The 15,982-nt window shown below is 52.7% G+C and overlaps 1 protein-coding gene and 1 long non-coding RNA gene across 8 annotated transcripts in view; both read right to left on the bottom strand.

The window, feature by feature from the left end:
- Positions 1 to 15,982, bottom strand: part of SDK1 (sidekick cell adhesion molecule 1) — an 823,726-nt gene that overhangs the window by 315,110 nt on the left and 492,634 nt on the right. The window lies entirely within an intron of this gene.
- Positions 905 to 11,485, bottom strand: LOC146404332 (uncharacterized). Its single transcript, XR_014840021.1, has 2 exons — positions 4,167 to 11,485; positions 905 to 4,091 (listed from the first exon to the last, which is right to left on the bottom strand). It is a non-coding gene; the product is annotated as an uncharacterized LOC146404332 (long non-coding RNA).

Genomic DNA, 15,982 nt, shown 5'->3' with positions numbered 1-15,982 from the left:
GACCAGCCTCTGGAGAAGAGAGGACGGGCTCCGGGAGGTGGGGTGTCCAGGCAGGAGTGCCTCCTGGAAGGGCAGGGAGCAAGGAAGAGGGGGTCCGTGTCCACTGACTCGCAGGGGATCTATGGCATGGTGGCTGCTGCCTTTGGAGAGTGAGGTGAGCAGGGACCTGGGGCTTGGGGACAGGGCTGGCATGAAAACGTCACCCGTGATCGAAGATGAATGGGCTGCATTACTTTCCACAATGACCTATCAGTAGGTAATCAAATTCCTTAAACAAATGTCCTTCTACTTCGAAAATCAGAGGGCAGAATTCCCCGAGCACATTTAAAATTCACACCTTATACTCTCCTTACTTGATGCAATAAACATAATTTATAGGAAATCTTTACCGAGATCCCTTTAAACAGTATATTAACTGCACACCCTAAGGGGCGCGCCAGTGCGAACTTCCTCTCCTCTGAGTGTGTGTGTGTGTCTGCACAAGCATGTGGCTGGTCCTGTGTGTGTGTGTGTGCACATGCGGCTGGGTGTGTCCCCTGTGACCTCTTTATTATTCAGCTCATGGAAAGAACAGCGAATGGCATTTATCAGTAGCCCCAAACCCCCTGTTAATAAAATTTCAGGGCTCCTTTTGCTCCTGCTATGTGCAAGTAACTCTCATTTACTTCAAACAGAAATTCACAGGTGTTATCAAGTAATGCAAACCCACCCTTCAAGTAATTGGGAACATGGTCTAAAATTATTAAATTGGATTTCTGTACAGTTGGATACAGGGGAGCAGCTTGGATATATCATTTCTACGGAACTTATTCCAGAAACCACAATTTCAATCTGCTCCCACTGCTGGTTCACTTTCCGAACGCATCCAGTAATTTTCTGTATTCATTCAAATATGTTATTTTGCTTTTATTATTTTGGGGGCTCGTACAGCAAGCAACCTGTTCAGTGTTAAATAAATATTCACTGCAAATGGAAGTTCTTTTTAATTGACTGGTTTTGCGCTTATAGAGGAAATTCACAGGAAAAGAAATTGTGCATAGACGCCCACCTGAATGCCCGAGGGAACCCCACAGCCAAAGGGACACTGAGTCTGTGGTCTGTTTACAAGTCTGAGCGGCAAATGCACATTTCAGGACATCTGACCAGCTTTGCAGCTTACAAGTCCCTCTGTCCTCACACTCTCCAGCCTGAAGCAGCTTTGCCTCCAAACTCAGCTCCCCCCGCATCCCCCGCTCCCAGCTGGGCAGCACACCCGTGAGAACTTTCTAGGTCATCGCTTTTTTGTTTTGGCTGCACCTGCAGCACGCGGATGTTCCCAGGCCAGGGATCAAACCCGAGCTTCAGCAGTGACCTGAATAACAAGGCTAGATCTTTAACCCGCTGAGCAGCACGGGAACTCCTCCTGTAGGTCACTGCAACCCAACGGGGTCTCCGTCCTCCCTTCTCCGGAGCTGCGCTGAGCTGTCCCACCTTGCGGCCCCCGGCCAGACGTTCACACCCAGACAGTTCATTATCAGGTGTTCTGCTGAGACACGTACTCCAGCTAACAAATTATAACGTGAAAAGCCCTTTTCTTGGTGCAAAAAGCACACTTGTGTGTTAAAAGGATTGGATTCATTCATTAAAGTTTTGCCTTTAATGGATTTTGGATTCAGAATTGCGTATTTTATAAAAATTACGGCTATTGCTTAATCAGGCCAAATCAGAAACATGATAGGCAAGTGGCTTTGACTTTTGTCTCCAAAGCCTTAGACAGACAGCGACCTCCGACGTGTGGGACTTAGCTGGGAGCCGCTGTTGGCATTAAGTGGTCTTTCAAAAGCGATTCTCTCTCTAAATTCCCTGTTGCAATTCTAGCTGAAGAAGGAGACTTGTCTTCAGTTGAGTGAAATTTGGTTTCACAGCGTTCTGGTGCAAAGAAGAGTAAGTTGTGGAAAGCTGAGTATCTGGGAAGGAAGGCCAGCAAAGGCGCAGAGGCTAGCTTCAGTGTCCCCGAGCCAGGGCTGCACGCCCAAGGCTCCCGAGGTCTCAGGGGCTAGTTCTGTGGGGACCCTGACCCCTGGTGAGTCCACTCCTCTCCTCTGTCCCCTGGTCACCTGCACGAGAGGTCCCTTCTCCCGAGGGCTGCGCGAGATAGGTTTTTCGTTGGTCTTCTATGTTTAATCAGTATAATATAAACTTACAAAAGCCTTCGTAGATATTCTCCCCATATCTGCCCTACAAAAGTTGATTTTGGTTTGTTGGGCTCCTAAGGCAAAGGTTTAGCGTTCACCTGACTCAAGCTCCTCATTCTACAGATGGGAAAACTGAGGCCCAGATCCTCTGCAGCCAAAAACCTCTGCAGCTTCATCCTGAGGTGGCTTCTTTACGAAACAGACTCGCGTCCTCACTCGGGAGGCCAGCTTTACAAGAAGGCCCTTTTGTATGACAATGTCTGAGTGCCCGCGATAATATTGTTTCAGTTCTAAAAGAAACTAATTAATTTTCATCAAAAGCATTATGAATAAAAAAAATCAGATGTGCTGAAAAATGAATTAAAACTAATGAAGGAATATCACCCATTTACAACAGGTTGGTTTTCGTTAATTTGGAGAAGAAAGCCACGTTCTATTCTGCAGGTGATAGAATTTTAACAATTTCTTCTCCACAATAAAAGTGCCTTTAAAAAAAAATCTGGAGACAAAGTTAATAAATCATATCCCATCTGTAGTCATAAAGGGACAATCTGAAGCCAGAATAGTCAGCGTGGTTTAGAACACGAAGCAAGGTGAGCCACGCCCGGCGGAATTCTGAAGAAAACATGTATCAGAAGGGTCGACGAGGCGGTTGTGGTGTCCCTTTTGGGCTGGCACTCCCCCCACCCGGCCCCGAAGCTGGCGATGAACGGCAGGCCTGCCACCTCGGCACCAGCCCAGCATCCTGGAGGTCCAGGGCCTGCGGGGCCGCGCGCTGCCGAGCTGCGCCATCGCCAGGCCGCACGGGCTGCTGCTGCCGGAACCCGTGCTTTCCGGAGCCAGAGCTGACGCTCGAGAGGCTGAAACAGGTGTCCTGAGCATCTTCGTCCCACGGGAATGGGAGCTGGCCACCTTCCTCCCCCCACCCGACCCCACAGCTGGTTCTTGGCACTCGCTTTGCTACGTGGACTCAGATGCCCGCCGGAGCGGAGCCAAGGGCCATCAGGGAGCGCGGATCTAGGGACGGGGACGAAGGTCGAGAGGCGTGGGTTCGTCACCTTGGCCGGCACTTCGGCCGGACCTGCTGCTGGTCCGCTGGGGTGGCCAGCACCTTCCTCGAAGTGTTCAGGGGACCTTCCCCGGTTGCTGCACAGGTACGGTCGGGACCCACGGCCCGATGGGCTCCTGGGCTGGGAGACAGAGCTCGCAGTGATGGTTTCAGAGGCAGGTCTCACTGCGTTGGCCCCCGAGTCTCCACCATCCCCTCGCCATCTCTCCGAACGAAGTGGTGGCTCAGAGCGCCCTGAGGGCCACGCGGACTCTCGCCGAGCCGTCCTCCTCGGGTGCTAGTGAGGCCCAGAGGCGCCTGCTGGGCCCCACTCCCAGAGATGTGGGTCAGAGGCCCGGGGCCTTCCTCCGAGAATCTGCCTGTCAGCCCGTGCCTGGCGAGGCTGCGGGTCCTGACAGGCCTCCAGCTGCTCTGCCCGGGAAGCTCTGCCGAGGATCACCCTCCACCTCCACGCTGCGACCCGCAGCAGCTGCCCCTCCTGCGGACTTGTCAGAAACCGTGGTTTTCTCAAGCTTCACGGAGCCTGTGAGTGACCTGAGCGTCTCCTTAAAGTCAGAACTTGCTAAAGCCGCGCGGAGGTGAAGCTCCCGAGAGGAGGTGATAATTACTGCTCCAAGGCCCACGTGGCCCCATAAGTTGCAGTAACTTCACCTGGGTGGGTGCTTCAAAACATAAAAAAGACCTGAGCCAGCCCAGGTGATTTTCACCGGCATCCAGGGTTAAGAAACAAACAGCGTCGTAGACTTAAAATATTTTTATTCTATTTGGTCACTTTCCCCATGGTTGTTGTCCGGTACACAGGCCAGCACTTGCCCGAGTTTCTCGTGACCTTCCCTGTGTCGGCGGCGCTCCCGCTCCCCAGGCAGCCTCGGCAGCGGTCGGGGTGCTCACCTCCCGCCTCTTCGCTGCCTCCGTCCCCGCGCGCCTTGCGTTTCCAAACTCGGCACGGACCGCTCACTCCCACAGTCACCGAACAGGGGCCTGCATACTTAGGCCATCTCCACCGTACCCCCTTCACATAGTTTATGTTTGCATTTAAATATTTACATCTAATTTCTAGTGGATTTTAAATAAACCTCAGAGCACTCTTTGAAAGGCATCCCAAGGGAGCGAGATTCCATTGTCAGATGATACCTACCAGCATTGGTTTAAAAATCTCCTTCTAATCCTGAGACATTTCCTATCATCCCTCTGTCTCCTTGAATCCACGGGCAGGATTTTATTTATGTCATAGGTATTATGCTTGAAAGTCTATCACCCAGTGCACCACACGCTCCCCCACATAAGGCAGGATAGATATTTCATTGCATTTTTTCCCAATTCTTTTGATCCTGAAACTCTAAATCTTAAAAGTCTGGGTTGGTTACCCACAGGAAGTATTATTAACAATTAACGATCAAATCAACAGGCATCGTTACAACGTTTGAAAAACCCTGAATATAGAAAGTAAGATTCTACTGAAAACGCCTCTCTTCATGAGATGAATGGGGCTGTTCTCTTTTTAATGCATTCATGTGTTCATGGATGAATGTCACTTCCAGCTAAAATGAGAAAGCACTCAGCATCAATTTTACGTCTGGGTTTTGTTCTTATAAATGTGTGCCCTGAGAAAACTTTTCTTCATAGCTAAGTAGACGGGGAAGGAAGCTGTGTTACAACAACGCCAGGCACCTCTGACAACGTTCCCGTGGCTACGCCCCAAGTCCCAGGGTCATTTGTCATCAAACATTATGCCAGTGGTGCCCTGGCTGACAACCTGACGAGGTCCCCCTGCCGTTCTGATGGGAGCTAAGCGCCGTGAGCCACCTGAGCTGCGAGAGGATGTCATCCGGCTTCTCAGCACTGAGCTCGGTGTCTGAAACTATCCTTTGTCGGGCAGGGTGGAGGCCTGCCCGTCCCGAGCTACACAGTCAGGAAAGGTTAAGATGCGGCGGGAGGCACGGGAGGTGCAGGAGCAACTGCGGAGGCGTGAGGCCCGGCTCCTCTGCCGTGGGCGCCTCCTCACGCAGCTCAGCCCGGGGACCCGCGCACACCCGTGTCTGGGATGCAGAAACGGGTCCGGGAAACCATCCGTCCCTGAGTAACTGAACCCTGGTCTGAAGAGCTCGGATCTGGAGCCGCCCCACCATCAGTGCTGAGCAGAGCGGACACGGCTTTGCCCAAATGGATGCCTGCGGGGGCCAAGCAGCCGGGCAGCCAAAGGGCCCCTGGCGCAGTGTGAGGCCCCCCCTTCCTCCACCAGCATCCCCGCAGCTCTGTTCCAAGTCCTGGAGAGCGAAGGACGTCTCTGCTCTAAGAAGGACAACAGTGCAAACGCCACAGCAAAGGGTGCCGGGCTGCTGTCCCTGCTGCGGCCTCAGCCTGGACACGCGAGGCGGGTGATGCCACGCAGCTCCCGCCCCGCATGCCCCAGAGGGGGTGTGGGCCGGGGCCACCAGCTCCTCAGCATCTACGTGGAGCCTCCCAGTTTTCAAAAGGTTGTTCGCATGTCCTGAGACAGAGCCGTGTCCTTGTCTTGGAAGCTGGCTCCGTCCGTGAACAGAGCGTCGTCGGTGGACTCCAGGCTCTGCTGGTCCCTCTTCCTCCCCAGCTCCTCAGCCAACTCCGCCTCAGTCCTGGGCCTCGGTTCAGCATCAGTCCTCCGGGAAAGGCTTCCCGATTCCCCCAGATGTGCCCGGGGCCCCACCCTGGGGTCTCCGTAGGGACACGGGCTTCCATCACGGGCCCCGGGTCTGTTTCCACCATCTGTTTAATCAGATGTCCCTCTCGCTCTTGCTTCTCTGACGGCCCAATGCCCAGTGCGAGGCGCAGTGCCCGAGAGGTGGTCTGCAAACACCTGCGGAACGAAGGCATCCGTGCAGGCCACGCACGGACCACTCCTTCAGGGCACCACTGCCATGGATTATCACAGACCTGGAGAGGCGCGGGGCCCGGCCCTGAAGGAACGCACGGCCAACCAGCTTTGCAAGGGGATTCTCCCGTTCGAAGAGCCCCGCAGGCCTTCAGTTAATGAACCTTAGGCACGCGTCCCGCTCATATGAACAGGGGGACCTGCACTCAGTCTTGCTGGTCGTGACAAGCCCTCATCACTTCTGGATAATTCCTTCCCGGAGCACAAGGCACCGATGACGGGTCATGTGGGTAGTTTCAACAGGAGTTCTTTCTGTATACAAAGCGTTTCTCATTCTCACCGAATGTCCTGTCTGATGTGGTAGGTAGCCTCTGGACACATGAGCAGACTGAAGTTATTAGGGACTGAAATTAATAACATTAAAAATCCACCCGCTCAGTGGCACAGGCGCCAGTTCAGGTGCTCAGCCGCCCCGTGCAGCACGCGGAGAGCGTCTCCATCGTCACAGAAACGCCTGTGGCTCAGAGGCCGCAGCTCCAGGACGCCCAGAGCAGCGGCTGCTGTGACAGAGCTGAGCTAAGATCAGAAACCCCGCTCTCCAAAGAGGGGGTCTGTTAATGCAAACGCCCAACTCGACTCGAGAACAGAGACACTCAATCCCTCACCCTAAAACCCAACGCCTCACGCAGCTTTACTCCTGCAACGCTCTGAAATTCCGCAGTGAGTGTTTTCCCAAACCGGGAGGACGGTGCACGCCGCGGCAGGACCAGAGCCTCTGCCTTAGGAGCCCAAGCGCAACGAAACCAACCCTCCCGTCTGGGGAAGTGGCTCGGGCGTGGCTGATTCGTCCGAGAGTTTTTAAAGCCAGAAGAGTTTCTCTCCATTTCTAAACACTGGCTCAGGTACTTTCTGGGTACTGTGCCGGCTAAAGGACACACAGCTCAGCCGGGAGGTAAATACACCCCACAGGTGGCGAGTTCGGACTTCTGATGAGATGACAGTTCAGGAAAGAAGCCACAGGGAAGTAGGGATGGGTTGTTGGGGGCTGAACCTACAGTCCATGCGTGGGAGCCCTGATGTGACTGGGGCGGGGTGACTTTGGAGACGGAACCTCTATGGAGGCCGCTACGGGGAAAGGCGGTAGCAAGGCTGGGCTCCCCTTTGATGGGTGTGGTGTCCGTATCAGAGAAGGAAAGACACCAGCCGTGTCCCCCCTCCCCCTCCCGCGCTCCTATGGGTGCAGAGAACACCCAGAAAACGCACCCCCGCAAGCAGGGAGGGGTCTCACCAGACAGCCGCCACCACTGCACCTTGGGCACCTTGATCTTGGACTTCCGGCCTCCAGAACTGTGAGAAAATAAATGTAGAAGCCGCCCTGCCTGCCGTGTCGTGTTACAGTGGCCCGCGTGCTAGTACAGGCGGTTTAACGTCCGTGGCTCGGTTACCGTAGGTGTAGGCACATGCGTTGTGTGTACACCGTGCACAGAAGCTCTAAGCAGATCGTTTTCTACAAACCACACCCTGAGTGGCTCAGAGACAGGATCTTGAAGTAACAGCCCGTTTGCAAAGCAGCTCATCTCTCAATGACACTCCGACATCCTGGGCTTGCGGATCGTGGGCACCGGCGTTATTTCACGTGGTGCCATCGGCCTCGGCCGCGGAAGGGCCCTGCTCGGGAGAGGAATGACGCCTGCGGCCTGAAGGCTGACGGTCCACTGACTTGTTCTATGTATTTACAACATAATCCGTTCCTCTGCATTTTCTCTAGATAAGCCTACCTCAACTGTCATATAAACAAGAACTACTGTGACCGCTTCCCAAAAAGGGCTGCGTCGGTGCACGTTTTGCATACGTCAACTTCATCTTTGCCAACCCTATCTTCTTTCACGGGAGGCGAAGGGTTGGAAGTGCAAGGGGCAGAAACTCAGGGTGGGTGGGAAAGGGACCCGTGTGATTTTCCCCATTTTAAACGTGTGCGTTTGCCTCCTCCCACCAACGGGGTCTCTGGCGGCAGAAACCAGTCTGCCTTGACCACTAACTATGCTCTCAGCTCCCAGCGCAGCGCTGGGACTTACTGAGGGCAGAGTAAGTACATGCTGAGTGAATGAAATGATGGGTTTATGGACGCACAGGTAGACAGATGGAGACCATTCTGGGAGAATGACAGATTAACCGCATGCTCAAGGAGAGGTAAGAGCTGGGAGCGAAGAAAGAAGGTGAGAGGACTTTCTTGGAAATTTAGGAGAAGGGTCGGCTTGGGGATAAGACGCAGAGAGACAGAGGCTAACGCAGTCTCAATCTCCAGGTGGCACTGTCGAGCCGCACCGTGGACTCCAGCCTCGGGGTCCAGCATCCCAATCCCCGGGTCAGACGGTAACCTTTGTCCCCTGTCACCGGAAGCTGGAGAACCACTTGGATGAGGGAGAGAGAGACAAAGAAGGAAGCCAGAGACCCATGTGCCAAACCAAGTCATTAAATGGGAGGAAGTCTGTAACTGGGGAGGTGCCCAGGGGGCAGCCTTCTGTTCGTGGGCACCTTACGAAACCAGACGACGATCCCCAGGATTTTAGAGTCACAGGAGACAAAATCACTCATCCGAGTTTCCATGAAGCAAAGTCTGAATGCTGAGAAACGTCTAGAGAGGACACGTGACCGAAGGTGCTACTTCCCCGGGTCACAGAATCAAGTCGTCGAAGGAGAACGAGAGAACGAGAGAAGAACCAACAGCGCATCTCACCAAAGGACGACGGAGAGTCCACACCTGTGGGGTAGAGAGACTCAAGAAGAGCTAGTCACGCCGAGAGAAAGGGGGCGGGAGAGAGAACAAGGACGGTCAGTGAGAAGGCACCTGCGAAGCCAGAGGCGGAGGGAGAAGAGGAAAGGGGGACGCAAACGGCGGCCCACGGCGCGGCCGAGAAAGAGCCGGAAGAGGAGAGCAATGCGTTTGGCTCCTAACCTCTCGTTCAGCCACGGAACAAGCACGTCCTCCTCCGGCGAGGAGAAACTAGAGACAAAGCCCCTGGGCTCGTGGAACTTCCATTCAGGTGGACAGTAAACAAAAGACGTCATGGAATCAGGCTGCAGCAGATCCCGACCTGCGGGGTGGCCCCCGAATGGGAGCCAAGGGGAGCAGAGCACAGGACAGCAGTGCCAGGGATCCTGGCCGCACAGGGCACTGTCCAGCCCCAAAGCTTTTCTTCATCGTCTCACTGGTGGTGCGTCTGCCAGTAACTGAGGGAGAAGATTAAAGGGTTCTGATGACGATGCTTTTCGGACCTAGAAGCAAAATCCATCGCTCCCTTGCCTGTACGGCCACATTTTCCAGCTACCTCGTTTCGTGTGGCTTTGAACGCACTGTATTCTTGTCATGGGGCATGGCTCTGCCTCTCCTTGGCAAGATGGGAGCTCACGAAAGGCAAGAGGCATGGGTTTGTTCAGACTCTGCCTCTCCTTGGCAAGATGGGAGCTCATGAAAGGCAAGAGGCACGGGTTTGTCCAGGCTCTGCCTCTCCTTGGCAAGATGGGAGCTCACGAAAGGCAAGAGGCACGGGTTTGTCCAGGCTCTGCCTCTCCTTGGCAAGATGGGAGCTCATGAAAGGCAAGAGGCATGGGTTTGTTCAGACTCTGCCTCTCCTTGGCAAGATGGGAGCTCATGAAAGGCAAGAGGCACGGGTTTATTCATTTAGTTGCCTCAGCATCAAGAATAATGCCCGGCACACATTAGAGAGTGTTTTCAGAATAGAACACCAGAAAGGAAATCTGAATTTCTTAAATGGGGAGGGTTCTATGTTTGGATCAAAAACGAGGTGCAAAGAGCCTGAGAGCCAGAGGAGACCACCCTTCGGCACTTGCGGGTGCTGCTCCTCCAGTTAACAGGACGCACGCAGACACGGCGTAGAGGTGACACCAGAACAGCGAAGCCTGCCCGCTCCCTCCGCAGCGGCAGTGAGGCTCCTTTCCTAGGCCTCCCTGAGTGTCCTCCCAGGCTGGGGTATATTCAAAATCTTTAAGGACCACCCGGTCCACACGGGAGGGGTACCAACCAATGAGATCAGAGGCCAGCGGGGCACGATGGCTCGGTCCTTCAGGCCAGAGGGGCACGATGGCTCGGTCCTTCAGGCCAGCGGGGCACGATGGCTCGGTCCTTCAGGCCAGCGGGGCACGATGGCTCGGTCCTTCAGGCCAGAGGGGCACGATGGCTCTGTCCTTCAGGACAGCGAGGCCGATGTGCTCCTGTTACGCCTCATCGCCGTGGACTTTAAGCAGGAACTGCCGTCTTGCTCTTTATCAAGAACATGCGTTACTGTCACGGGTTCTGAAATGCTTTAACTAAAACGCACAAAGAGATGAAAGGCTCTAAATACCGCCGATTCAAGTTTACATGTCTTTATGACAGCTACATTTTTTTTTTTGTTGCACATTTTTCTTTTCCCGAGGCCACCTTCTCCATCCAGGAGATGTCTTCTTCAGGGGACCAGAGATGTGTGAAACCACTGGAACTTTCCTAAGGGAGCTAGTTAACCAGAGGTCAACCTCTGTGTGTGGTCTTTACAGGAAGTCACGCCGGCGCTTCCCAAGGAGTGGCGAGGGAGGGGGCTGAGTCTGGGGCACGTGTGTGCTGGGGACCTTCCCGAATGAGAGCAAACCCCTGTGCGATTCAGCCCCGTCTGAATTAACGTCACCACGAGTGACATTCCGACAGGAAGATGTATTAGCATGAGCGACAATCGTTCAAGGCAAGTGACGGGAGCAGCGATAATACCAGGTGGGACAGAGCTCAACCAAACCCATCACGCAGGACTCCAGGGAGCCAGCGAACAAGCCAAAAGCCCTCGGGGCCAGGCGCAGGGGTCACGGCAGCTGCCGGATGACCTCTCTGCTTCTAACTCCAAAGTCCGATCGGGGACCTCGACGAAGAAACAGCCATTCAAATCCTTCACTGGAGTTTCTGCACGTTTGGCTTTCTGTTTGTATCTTGCTCCCTAGGAAAATCAGGCAGCACAGCCTTCAGACTCCCCAGATGGTCATTCAGGCCCATGACGAAGGTGAACCAGAAAATTCCCAGCTCACATTTTTATGACTTCAGAACACTATGTAAAATAATAGTCTTCAGAATCCGCCTTTAAAACCTACACTGCTGGAGATCCCGTCAGGGCACGGCGGAAACAAATCGGACCAGGAACCATGAGGTTGTGGGTTCGATCCCTGGCCTCGCTTATCAAGTTAAGGACCTGGCGTTGCCGTGAGCTGTGGTGCAGGTCACAGACACGGCTTGGATGTGGCGTAGGCTGGTGGCTACACTTCCGATGAGACCCCTAGCCTTGGTACCTCCACATGCCATGGGTACAGCCCTAAAAGAGACAAAAAAAAAAAAAAAAAAAAAGACAAAAAGCTACACTGGCCAGACAGTCCTGGGCAAAGACCATCAGAAGTCACATCTCTCACACAGTCTGACGACCTGCTTTGTCAAAGGCAGAGCTACACTAGGCTCTAAGAGTGGGAAGTGATTTTGTGCTAAGACGGATATTCCCGAAGATCCTGAAAGCTGAGGGTATGGGCAGAATAATCACCCGACTGAACAAAGAATCACAGGCTGAGACCATCACTGAGAACGCACCGATTACAGCACAGAAAGAGTCCCCAGCTTAAGATAAATTTCTGGCTCCTATTATGTCTGATATAAATTCCATTTGTTTACATCTCAGATACAAGGTGTTGTTGGAAAAGCGGGGGGATCAGCAGTCGGGGCTGGGTAACGGCCTTCACAGGCGCGAAGTGGTCCGTCACTGAACGTATTGTTGCCCGATTTTCGCAGCGCTTGATTTAACGCGCTCAGCCGCCGCGTGAAGATCTGCAGTTTTAATTACCTGCTGTAATTGCTTCTATCAGAGCCAAAAGGACATCACTCACTGTGATCAGTAATAAAACACTATGACGAGATGGTCCACGCAGATCGGAGCTGTCATCAGAAGGTGACCAAACACTCGGCTGGACACCAGATTAAAGACCAACAACAATTCTGCAGTACGACGAACCTACAAGCTGGAGTCTGAAAAGCTCAAGCAGGAAGAAAAACGAAACAGGGGTTTCCATGGAGTTCCCGCGGTGGCGCAGTGGTTAACAAATCCGACTACGAACCATGAGGTTGCAGGTTCGATCCCTGCCCTTGCTCAGTGGGTTCAGGATTCAGCGTTGCCGTGAGCTGTGGTGTACGTTGCAGACATGGCTCGGATCCCGCGTTGCCTTGGCTCTGGCGTAGACCGGTGGCTACAGCTCTGATTAGACCCCTAGCCTGGGAACCTCCATATGTCACGGGTTCTGACCTAGGAAAGACAAAAAGACCAAAAAAAAAAACCAAACAAACAAACAAAAAAAACCAGGGGTTTCCTGATGACCAGGTGCGGAACACAGACTCATTCAGACAGGAGAGAAAAGCCAGCAAGTGTGTGTCATCGGGACCCAGCGAGGAAACTGAGAAACCCGCACTGACCACTAAGAACCAGCTCTGTGGTCTCAAGAGGCCACAGCCATGACTTGGGGATTTCCCCAGACGTGAGATGGAGTGAATCAATGCTAGAATTCAGAAAATGAGAGCAAGGAAAATTCAATTTTCCACCCCCCACCCCCCGTCTGTGCCCTCTAAAAATTTCTTTTCTTTTCATATCCATTACAGTGACAGGGGACGCAGACCCAGCACTTCAATGACGGTTTACCCCCAAAGTGATCAGAGCTAGAAAGATACTGATGACCCAAGTTAAACACCGAGGCACTCTCCATGTTGTCAGTTTTGAGATGTGATGTCTGCGTACTGTAAGCCCAGAGGGAAGAGATCTCAGCACCTCGCTCACCCGAATTCAGGATGTCGCTGTTGGTTAAGGTTAAGAAACTAGATCCCAGACTCGAGGGTAAAAATCACTAGGGCTACTTCTACTTACGCTTCTAAAACTGCCACAGTTAAAAGAGTCCTGTGTTTAAACACTGCAATGTCATCACTTAAATCGCTGTGGTTAACGAGGGGTCAGGAGGAGAGGTGGTTTCGGAGAAACCGTTCAAGCTGAGCTTTGAGGAGGCGTTTGTTAGAAGTCTGATTAGGCAAATCACTGTGGAAGGATGATTTGTGCCCTCAAATAATCACACTGTCACTGGGGGAAGCAGATGAACACTTGGGGTTCATTTCCTGAGTCCAGCTGGTCCGCTCTGCTGGGGGAGCAAGCTCTCCACGTGCTCCCCAGCTCCCTGGGCGGAGGGTGCCCCCGGGTCTGCGGTAACGCCTGAGATGGGGGGTTGGGGGGCCAGAACCCTGCGCCTGGGTCTTGGAAACCCACTGGGGCAGCCCGGGTCTTCCTGCACAGCCCAAAAGGTGTCGGATGCAGGGCTGATGAGAACCACGCCACTGGTTATGACACTAACTCAGCGTCGTGATGCGGGATCTCACCTCCCACAACACCTCACACCAACCTGTGCCCAGGTGAGGGGGGCACTCACTCACAGCCACCGAAACGGACCTCAGCTGGTTGCAAAAGGGGGCCACCTGCCAGGCTGCGTTTGCATAGACAGCACGCCGGCTCCATCCAGATGGAATGCTTAGCGGGAGGGGTACTGGCATCAAAACAGAAGATGCCAGGCTCCTCTGCAGGCAGGGGTGGAAGCGAAGCGCTCTTACAGAGCATCTCCAGTTCACAGGGAGGGCTGGCGAGGGGGACGCCTGTTTCCCTAAGGCCGGCCTCCTCCCAGGCCGGCCTCACTGGTACACAGGTTGACACCAAGAGCACGCCCAGCCTCCCTTTCACGGGAGACACCAGGGGGCTTTGGGAGTCCGTTAGACCTTGACTTGAAGGTCCGCCACTCCCCACCAACGATTCTTGGGACCCGGGTCAACAGCCTGACCTCTTAGGGCCTCGGTGGCCTCGGCTCTGAAACGGGGGTGATGAGGAACTCGCGGGGCCAACGCGGAATTTAAGAAGGAAAATGACTGTGAAACGCTCATCTCCAGCTCAAGGAAGGTCAGGGCCCTCCTTCCACCTCTGCCCTTGGGGAATCCTCACAGCTTAATTCTAAATCAGCACCACAGCTGATACGGCTCTGAACGCCTTTTGCCCTTATATCGCCTAAGAGCATTTTTTAAAACTATGTATCATGTCCACAGTTTGAGGTGACATCTAAACGTCTGCAACGCAGATTTGAAGGACGGCAAAGAATGTAATTTCCAGGGTCTGTGAAGAGCATAAACTATCGCGGTGCCCTCTTCTGTTCCCAAAGGGAGTATTTAATACAGTAGGTCTAAGCATGTGATACACAGTCACCCATTTAAACAATACATGAACAAGCTCTAATTTTTAAAAAAATTTTTGGCTGCCACGAGGCATGTGGAGTTCTTGGGCCAGGGATCAGATCTGAGCCACAGTTGCAACCTAAGCTGCAGCGGTGGCAATGCCAGAGCCTTAACCCAATGTGCCGGGCCAGGGATCGAACCTGTGTCCCAGCACTCCCAAGGCGCTGCCGATTCTGTTGTGCCACGACGGGAGCTCCATAAGCTCTAACTTTTATTTATTTTTTTTTGTCTTTTTAGGGCTGCACCCATGGCATACGGAGGTTCCTGGGCTAGGGGTTGAATCAGCGCTATAGCTGCTGACCTGCGCCACCGCCACAGCAATGTGGGACCTGAGCTGTGTCTGTAACCTACACCTCAGCTCATAGCAACGCCGGCCCACTGAGCAAGGCCAGGGATCAAACCCATGTCCTCATGGATGCTAGTCGGTTCGCTAACCACTGAGCCACAAGGGGAACTCCCACAAGCTTTAACTTTTAATAGTCAGAAATTTTGTTAATTTTTTATTTATTTATTTATTTTTGTCTTTTGTCCTTTTTTTAGAGCCGTACCCATGGCATATGGAGCTTCCCAGGCCAGGGGTCTAATCAGAGCTACAGCTGCTGGTCTCCACCACAGCCACAGCAATCCTGGATCCGAGCCGTGTCTGTGACCTACACCACGGCTCACGGCAATGCGGGATCCTTAACCCACTGAGAGAGGCCAGGGATTGAACCCAAAACCTCATGGTTCCTAGTTGGATTCGTTAACCACTGAGCCACGACGGGAACTCCATTAGTCAGAAATTTTACATCATTCCTATATTTCTTTCTGAACTTGTGTTCCCAATCTATGCCTCCCATAGAATTCTATCCTAATTTATATATATAAAGAATCAAAGATTTTTTCTTTCTTTCTTTCTTTCTTTTTTTTTTTAAAGGGCAGCACCCGTGCATATGCAAGTTCCCAGGCTAGGGGTCGAATAGGAGCTACAGCTGCCAGCCTACACCACAGCCACAGCCAAAGCCACAGCAACATGGGATCAAAGCCGAGTCTGTGACCTACACCACAGCTCATGGCAATGCCGGATTCCCGACCCACTGAGTGAGGCCAGGGATCGAATTTGCATCCTCATGGATACTAGCCAGATTCGTTTCCGCTGTGCCACAATGGGAACTCCCAGAATAAAAGTATTTTATTGATCACCCTATCATAACCTCTGAAAAAGTATGAACATAAATTAAAAATTTCCCAGCAACCATATGCCCCAGGGTTAAAAGTAAATTTCCTGGATTGAGTTACTATTATAATTATTACTTGCACTCCATAAAAAAAGATACATGTGTAACAAATTGTGATGAATATTATACAAAAAAAGAAAAAAAAAAAAACTGGAAATGCATCTCTCCATGAGAAGGATAGCAAGGTTTACCCTAATCTTACTTCTTTTTTGTAGAAATAACTGCTGGGAAATTTTGCTCCTCTGAAAAAGCAGGTGAGATGGAGGGGATTCTGTTACAGAACTCGCTCTCGATTGTTTACGCGGCTCTGAGGGTCCCGAGAGTCATGCGGTAACTCGT

This window comes from Sus scrofa, chromosome 3 (genome assembly GCF_054392235.1).
Source record: "Sus scrofa isolate SSC_HxYL_T2T_F1_AM1 chromosome 3, Sscrofa_HxYL_maternal_Yorkshire_Landrace_v2.0, whole genome shotgun sequence".
Classification (NCBI taxonomy): domain Eukaryota; kingdom Metazoa; phylum Chordata; class Mammalia; order Artiodactyla; family Suidae; genus Sus; species Sus scrofa.
The sequence above is the reverse complement of the archived record's forward strand: the minus strand, read 5'-3'. Positions and strand labels throughout refer to the sequence as shown.